Source organism: Oreochromis aureus, linkage group 3 (genome assembly GCF_013358895.1).
Source record: "Oreochromis aureus strain Israel breed Guangdong linkage group 3, ZZ_aureus, whole genome shotgun sequence".
In the NCBI taxonomy this organism is placed as follows: Eukaryota; Metazoa; Chordata; class Actinopteri; order Cichliformes; family Cichlidae; genus Oreochromis; species Oreochromis aureus.
The window spans coordinates 61,182,702-61,191,893 of NC_052944.1; the positions used below are offsets into that span (position 1 = coordinate 61,182,702).

A 9,192-nucleotide genomic window follows, 5' to 3' on the forward strand; every position below is an offset into this window, starting at 1 on the left:
AAAAAAATGAATTTTGGAACTGAAATTGAATTGTAGAACTGAAACTGAATGGTGAGCGTGAAACTGAAATTATTCGAGAGCTGAATTTTTAAAGGATAAAATGCAGTTTCAAAGCAAATGAATTCATTTTCAATATATAAAATTCAATTTCAATTTAGTGATGATCATTTTCAAACCATAAATTCAATTTCAAATTAGACTAATTCAAATTCAGTTTTCAAAAGCATTTATTCAAGTTACAATTCAGATTCAATCTGAGCAATTCAAATTCAAATTTAACTTATTCAAATTTAACTTATTCAAATTCAGTTTCTGATGACACAGATTTCTGCCCATAGGTGTGTGGTAGTAACAGGTAAATTAACATTTTTTTTTGAATAATTTAACTATATATGAGTGCTTGTGTATAAATACACAAACAATACACATATGCTTTCAATTGTGTAATTTAAGTGATCTAGGTAGCTCTGTTTTGGAAGTTCAATTAACTCTAGAAATGTGTTTTTTGGAGTTTGTACATGTTTTGTCTATAGTGGCCACCGCATATATTTATAAATAAACATATATAAATAAAACCACTTTTATTTTACATTAGTAATTCCTTTTGTGCATAATGTTATATTGTTGTTAATAATAAATTAATTAAAGCAACAAAACAACGTAAAGAGCCGGTTCGGAGCCGAAAGAGCCGGTTCTCTAAAAAGAGCCGGAAATCCCATCACTTCCGGTTGAGTGAACGCTGGCGTGACTTGCTGCCGCTACTCACCGCAATCTCTGTCGCTCGGACTCCTGTCCTGTTTCGTCTCTGCGGCCCACCGGTGTCTCTGTCCGGCTGTTCCTGTCCGTGATGTGGCCTCTCAGGATCTATGCACTGTCTTTGTGGGTTTGGATCTTTATGTCATCGATCTACCGACTGGGCACTGGGCTCCATCAGTATACAGCTGATGAGTTCCTCCGGCTCCGCTTCTCCCTGGCTGCCCCACCGCTGGCCGCTCTTCATCTCCACACGGACATTGCCTTCCTCGCCGAAAGTACGTCCATCGGGGCTCCCGTCGGTATTTCCATCAGGATAATTCCAAGCCAATTCAGTCCTTCTGGTCCACCTCTGGTCGCTCTCAACGGAACCCCGGCAGGTCCGTTGACCACAATGTTTTGGCTAACCTGCCTAGGTCGGCCAACACTCTCACCCAGTCTGACAGTACTTCCGTCAACTTCGTCCTGCTTAATATCCGTTCGCTTACAAACAAAGGACATCTCATCCAGGATCTCCTAACAGACCGTAAGTTTGACTTTTTCTGCTTGACTGAGACATGGCAAGAGCCCAATGACTTTTCGCAACTCAACGACTCCACCCCCCTGGGGTTTGTTTACACCTGCCAACCTCGCGAGTCCGGTCGTGGTGGTGGCCTCGCGGTAATTTATCACGAGAACTGGAAAATCTCGCCACTGTCGGTCCCTACCTACAGCTCCTTTGAATCTGTTGTTTGTCAACTTTCAGGACCCACTCCAACTGTCATAGCTGTCATTTACCACCCCCCAAAATTTAATTCTGTTTTTATAAGTGACTTTGCTGATCTGCTGACCAACCTAGCTACTGTTTCCACTAATATAATATTGCTGGGTGACTTCAACGTCCATGTGGATAACTGTGATCATCCTCTTACCAAGGAGGTATCCTGCTTTGATAGCTTCAGCCTTAAAAAATACATAAACTTCTAGGGCTGTTCGATATAACGATATATATCGGATGACGATAGAAAAACGTCTATCGTTTCATTTTACGCTATCGTTTGTTTCGTGGTGTTGCAAAATAAACTGTTTACGGCAATATTTTTTTATCGTTCTGATGGTCACTGTAGTGTCTATATTAATTTCTTAAAGTTCTCTCTTTCTCTTATATTAAATATAACCACACTACGGACCGACAAGCGCCTGTTTTCATGCGTTGTTGTTAGCAACAACAACGGTAACACCATTGCGTGTCCGGTTGTTTATGTTCCACATAAACCTTTCACAATAAAACTCAAGATCCTGTTGAGACTTTTCAAAATAAACTGAATCACGTGAAAGAGCAGATTATTTACGGACGAGAAGTAAAAAAAGAGCCGCCAGGTGCTAAAAAATAAACCTTGGACTCAAACGTTAGAACAGGCTTTTCCCTGCAGCACGCCTCGTAATAAACACTCACAAAGAAAACGGCGGCCGTTACAACTTATGTCTAAAAATGTATCGTTTCATGCATCGGTTAAAACACATGACTCTAGCTACATGACGCGCAGCTGGAAACACTTCCCGCAAGTCGAGCTGCCCGAGATTCACAGAATTTACATAAAATGTTACATTTTTGTGATTTATATCGTTATCGGGAAGATAGAATTCTTCTATCGGGATATGAGATTTTGGTCATATCGCACAGCCCTATAAACTTCCCTACCCACACTAAGGGCCATACTTTGGACCTAGTCTGTTGTTCTGGACTTGCCCCTTCCAACTGCACAGCTGACGAGCTGCTAATCTCGGATCATCTACTTCTCTCCTTTAATGTTCACATGACTTTCTCTATAATTAACAATCCTCGTATTATTTCTTTCCGGAATATCAAGAATATAAATCTTGATATACTTTCTTCTGCTCTCTCTAGCTGCTTGTCTCCTAACAATTTGGCTATTCAAGATGATCTAGTATTTTATTATAATCATAGCCTCAGTAGTATTTTGAATTCTCTTGCTCCACAAAAAACCAGAACTGTACTCTTCTCTCGCTCTGCACACTGGTACACACCTGAACTCCGACTATTGAAAGCTAAAGGTCGACGGCTTGAACATCTTTATAAGAAAACTGGCCTTACTATTCATAAGGATATGTTTAATAACCATGTTCTGTTTAACCCTTTAAGACCTACCATAGAACCAAGTCCACCAGAGCTTATATTATATTTTTACATGCTGTAGTGCCATTTATGGGAGCATTTCAAGTAGGTCTGCACGATTAATCGTTAGAAAATCGCGATCTCATTTCCAAATGACAACGATTTAAAAAAAAAAAAAAAAAAAAAAGACGACCATTGTACCGCATTTTGATCCGGGACGTAATCTGCATGAAAACAAGCGCTCACTCTTCCTGCTCAACAAATGACAAGGGCATAGCCTTATACCACGTGTTACAGAAACTGTGCCGTGATGCTCAAATTGGCAGGGAAAAAACAACGGAGAACATGTCGGGGATGACGAGAAAGTGACAGGAGAAAATTCGTCCCGGCCAACCACCCAAACATCAATAACGGGAAGCTTATACAGCGCTTCCCTATCCGGTTGTTCAGTCTGACGTCACTGGCCGTGTCTGGGCCTAAACTCCACTGCAGGTCCAAATATCAAACGATCACTGTGGCATTACTGACAAAACTGTCTAAAGTCTTTCATCTTTAATAAAATGATCAGTGTTCTGCTCTACCAGGTGTAACAATTGAGTTTAACATCCAGGCATCCATGAAAACGGAATTTATGACATTTAATGGGGAAGGAAGGAAGTTAGCTCGCTAGCTTCTATCTAAATACAATATAGCATGTCCTGACTGCGGGGTTTTGGAAACAAATTCAAACGTACAGCTCTGCTATCACTTCCAACATAAATGATGACAGAAAACTAAACAGCAGTGACGTTTGTAGGGTTACTGAAGTTTGGCTAGCTGGTATATAATGATGTGCTACATGACCGCTAGCGACACAGCTATGTTAGCATAATATAAACAAGCTAACTTTTTTTCCACTCGATAAAAGTTAACGTGAGTGTTCTCGGTGGTCAGGAACAAATGTAATCGCATTACAGGATGCTGTAAAAGGACTAAACTTCAGCCAGGAGAACAAGTGAGATAATCCATCCACAATACTAGGTTAGTCATTCATATACTGCTGCATGGGCTGTGCTGTAGTTACATCGTAAGGTTTAAAAAACTGAGCTTAAATAAATGATTAGCGGTAATAAAAGCCGAGGGAGGTCAACAGTGATCACTGACTGTTTTCTGAGCTTTTTGAGATTAAATAGAAGAAAATACAAAACATTAAACATGTTAACAACACAAAAGCCATATTAAACGCAGACTACTTTAGGCCCGGAAGTAGGATTCGTCACGTCATCACTGAACAACCGGATACACGTCGAACTCCCGCAGGCACAAAGAAATTACGGAGGCTATTACTCATCACCTGACCAAAGATATATCAACACTGTGCAAAACAAGGGATTTACGAAAATGATCAACACCCTAGACAAACGCTGCACAGTGCCGTCCCACAACTATTTTTCTATTGTTGCACTACCTGCTCTCTACACGCAGTGTCGAGCAACGGTGGAAACGGAATTTCAAGCATTACAACATTTTGCAGCAACCACAAAATGTGAGGCATTTATTGTTTTTATGTTTATTTATTGTTTTTATGTTCAGTTTCAACTGTTACAAAGTTGATGTGCAGTTAATAAGTGCAATAAATATTTATATTGGAAAAGAAAATCGTGAAAGAATCGTGATCACAATTCTAAGCAAAAGAAATCGTGATTCTCATTTTATGCAAAATCGTGCAGCCCTAACCATAATTGACCTTAGTGTGTGAAGAGGACTGTCCATTTACATGTACAAATTGGAGTCTATTAGATAGATATGATACAATCCACTGCAGCGCAGTACCTGTAATACCTACAGCATGTTCTAATCGCTCTAATAGGCTCTAATAGGATATTATGATCAACAGCATCGAACGCTGCACTAAGGTCTAGCAGGACAAGCACAGAGATGAGTCCACTGTCAGAGGCCATAAGAAGATCATTTGTAACCTTCACTAAAGCTGTTTCTGTGCTGTGATGAGCTCTGAAACCTGACTGAAACTCTTCAAATAAGCCATTCCTCTGCAGATGATCTGTTAGTTGTTTAACAACTACTCTTTCAAGGATTTTTGATATGAAAGGAAGGTTGGAGATTGGCCTATAATTAGCTAAGACTTCTGGGTCTAGAGATGGCTTTTTGAGTAGAGGTTTAACTACAGCCACCTTGAAGGCCTGTAATACATAGCCGATTATTAGAGATAGGTTGATCATATTTAAGATCGAAGAATTAATTAATGGCAGGACTTCTTTGAGCAGTTTTGTAGGAATGGGGTCTAAAAGACACGTTGATGGTTTGGAGGAAGTAATTATTGAAGTTAACTCAGAAAGATCAATTGGAGAAAAAGAGTCTAACTTAACGTCAATGGCATTAAAAGTAGACCTGAGACCTTAGTTTTCACAGGAGCTACAGTATCCAGAGTCGTACGTAGTGAAGAGGTAAAATTATTAACAAAAGATAATTGACCGCTGTTGGAGTAGTGTTCAGATAACTGCTCTGCTCTATGTTGGTACAAGGCATTGAAAATGATAACAGTGGGTGGATTATATTCTTAAACTTAGTTACAGCGCTTTCAGAAAGACATCTACTGTGATATAATCAACTCTCCACTGCTGTGTAATCAATTATTGTAAATGTAAATGTTATCAGGAAATTATCAGACAGCAGAGGGCTTTCAGGAAACACTTAAATGTTCAGTTTCTATGCCATTTGTTAAAACAAGATCTAGAGTGTGATTAAAGTGGTGGGTGGGTTCTTTTACATTTTGAGAGAAGCCAATTGAGTCTAATAACAGATTAAATGCCATGTTGAGGCTGTCATTTTTAGCATCTACATGGATGTTAAAATCACCCACAATAATTATTTTATCTGAGCTGAGCACTAAATCAGATAAAAAGTCTGAGAAATCAGAGAGAAACTCTGTGTAAGGCCCAGGTGGACGATACATGATAACAAGTAAGACTGGTTTCTGAGTTTTACAGCTGGGGTGGACAAGGCTAAGCATCAGGCTTTCAAATGAATTAAAAGTCTGTCTTGGTCTTTCGTTAATTAATAGGCTGGTGTGAAAAATTGCTGCCACACCGCCCCCTCGGCCTGTGCTTCGAGGTTTCTGGTAGTTAGAATGACTCGGGGGTGTTGATTCATTTAAACTAACATAATCATCCGGCTGCAACCAGGTTTCTGTAAGGCAGAGTAAATCGATTTGTTGATCAATTATTAAGTCATGTACTAACATAGACTTGGAGGAGAGAGACCTAATATTTAATAATCCACATTTCACTGTTTTACTCTTTGGTTCAGATGTGGATACTGTATTGTTCTTTCTTCTTGATTTTGTATGTTTAAGTTGTTTATTGCTGGTTTTTAGTTTGTTTTTTGTCTGTTTGGGAGCTGACACGGTCTCTATGGAGATGGGTTTTTGGGGGGGTAGCAGGAGGAGAGAAGCTGCAGAGGGGCATGTAAGACTGCAACTCTGCTTCCTGTTCCCAACTCTGGATAGTCATATTTTGGGGGGTTTAATAAATTGGCCCATATTTCTGGAAATGAGAGCTGCTCCATCCAAAGTGGGATGGATGCCGTCTCTCCTAACAAGACCAGGTTTCCTCCAGAAGGTTTGCCAATTATCTATAAAGTCCACATCGTTTCTGGGACACCACTCAGCCAACCAGCAATTTAAGGAGAACATGCAGCTAAACATGTCACTCCTGGTCTGATTGGGGAAAGTATCTCCAAAGTGGATACATTTGAAAATGCCATTTTCGTATGGCAGTGTAGATGGAGGCTTAACCCAGCTGCCATCTTAACCCAGCTGCCATAGAACGACAGTCAGGATACAGTCTAGACAGGTCACCAGCTTGACACAGGGCTGATGCACAGAAACAGACAACCACACACTCATGTTCAAACCTGTGGGCAATTTAGATCACCAGTTCACCTAACGACACTAACGGCAACTGAGAGCCTATACAGCACAGGTGTCGAACTGCAGGCCTCGAGGACCGGTGTCCTGCAGGTTTTAGATGTGTCCTTGATCCAACACAGCTGATTTAAATGGCAAACTGACCTCCTCAACGGCTGTGTCCGAATTCAGGGGAAGGATGTGTAACACTTCTGGAGTCGTTACAGTATACTAGGACCAGTTAGGTTCGACTACTAGAGTAGTAATGAGTGATAAAGACCACAGACCAGAAAATAAGTTTAAATTGCCGGCTTGTTATTTTGTAAAGACAGAGAATAGACAGTTAACACACATTACATAAAACATTCAAATTCACATTTAAGGAAAAGAAGATATTTTCTTTCCCCTTTTTTAGTTCAGTAATTTCTGTTAATTTATCCGTTTTATTTCAAAACCTTTTATTTGGCTTTAAAAGGATGTTATTTTCAACCTAGGTTATTGTCTTTTCATTTCAAGTTCTAAGTTCAAGTTTATTCTTTGATCTATTTGCATTAACACTGTGTTACTTTAAATCAAGCTTAGTTCTTTTAAGCCCAAGATTTAATTTAATCTTGGTCTAAGTTCACCTTTAAATTTCAACCATTCCTTATTTTGTTTTAACCCAAATTAAATTATTTACATTTCCATTAACACCATTACAGCATTAAAATGCAAGGTTGACCAAAATAAATTACAAAAATAAATAAATAAATGTAAAACTGAAAACAATTCAGCAAAACTCTGAACAAATCCCTTAAGCAAACAAAAGAAAATTGTCTCTGTGTCCTTTAACTATAAATCCTGGAATTGCTCTGAATGATTTTCCAGTGCTTTGAAAGTCCACTGTTCTTTTGCAGAGGTGTATGGATTAATCCTACCAGTTTTTTTTAGTGAAAGAGTTCAACGTCCAGCAGGGGGCGGTTTCTTTTTTCCTGCTCGGTACAGTTCAATGGGTCCCTGGGTGGCTCGCCATCTTGTTTCTCGCTCAGCGGATCAAACTCCGAATCTAGCTCGGCATTTCCCGATCCAAATCTTAATGGCCTACCATAACAACAAAGCAATATGCATAAACATTTGAAAATAACACACGGGTAGCCCTTAAATAACAGTAAAAGTCCGTTTTTTCCAGCTTATTCAGTCTTAAATGAGGTGACGCCGCTGAAACACCCTCAAAGGCCTTTGAACTGCAGCCTGTTTGTCGGTTAAGCACTAATCCACCGTTTTTTTAACATAAAACAGCATAAATCTGCTACCTTGACTTTCCATTTGCATGAAATGAGCAATATAATACAACAAAACATTTCTTGCATGAAATAAAATACAATTTCTGAACTCACCAAGTCCCGTTCGGTTACGTTCACGACGTCACCAAGGCAAAGACAGGTCGGAAAAACAAAAATATATTCTCCAGAGTACAAAAATGGCTTTATGTAGACTTCTGGCTTGTTTTTTAATATTTTTTCACTCGTTTAGGCAGCAGCTCCGCAAGGACTACCTGCATTTCTCCCTCTCCAGCATCAAAAAGAAGGAACAACACGATTGGGTGTGGCTGATCACAGGAGTCACGCTGCAGCGTACCCTTTCACAATAAGAGTCTGAACACATATTTTAGCCATTTTACCTTAATTAACATAAAACACCATGAATTAGCAAGTTTTTTAACCTTTTAACATGTTTTTAAACACAAATGAAACACTATACCATGAATTATATCATTGCTGATGTTTTTAATAAATTTTCTTAACCATTATGTTCTATTTATTGACTATTTATCACCTGTAATATATTTCTTATGACTGTTTTTACTAACAGGCTTTTAACCAGGGTTACAGATGCTCACAAGGACACTAACTACCTACGTCACAAGGTAGTGTCCTTAGACGGACGGGTAGTCAGGAAGTGAGCGGCTGTGGACGGCCCCCTTTTTTCTCCATAGAACCTTTATTGAACAAACAATGAGTATCCAACATAACAGATGGGCTGTGGACAGCCTCCTAGCCTTCAACTCCGCCCTTACTTGCGTGTTTTTCCCATTCGCCAGCGCTACAGCGCGAAAACTTTAAAATGGACCCAGAAATGTCGCTCCTTTGTGTGGACAATTTTATTTCTCGAGGAGCTTGAAAAACCTTATCGTCGTCGCCCACACGTTTTGTACCTTAGGCTCATCAGAGACAATCATATCCAGGTAAAAATATTTCCTTTAATCTACACGTATTTAGGAATTACTTAGCTAATTACACGGATAATTGAAATATTGCCAGCATTGTGCCAAAAAAGTGTTCGCCTGCCAAAACTGATTTCCAATGTTTCCGAGTGTAATATGTGTAATATCTTTATGCATGTTGGTAAATAGCTGTCTGCTGTCCTCTTGGCCAGATCC

At 39.5% G+C, this 9,192-nt stretch overlaps 1 protein-coding gene across 1 annotated transcript in view; it reads right to left on the reverse strand.

Moving 5' to 3' along the window:
- LOC120436151 (selection and upkeep of intraepithelial T-cells protein 1-like) overlaps window positions 1-8,466 on the reverse strand; it is a 32,458-nt gene extending 23,992 nt beyond the window's left edge. The window contains exon 1 of the transcript XR_005610192.1: window positions 8,150-8,466. The gene's annotated coding sequence lies outside the window, so the exon portion shown is untranslated. The remainder of the gene's footprint in view (window positions 1-8,149) is intronic.
- Window positions 8,467-9,192: the final 726 nt, after the last annotated feature.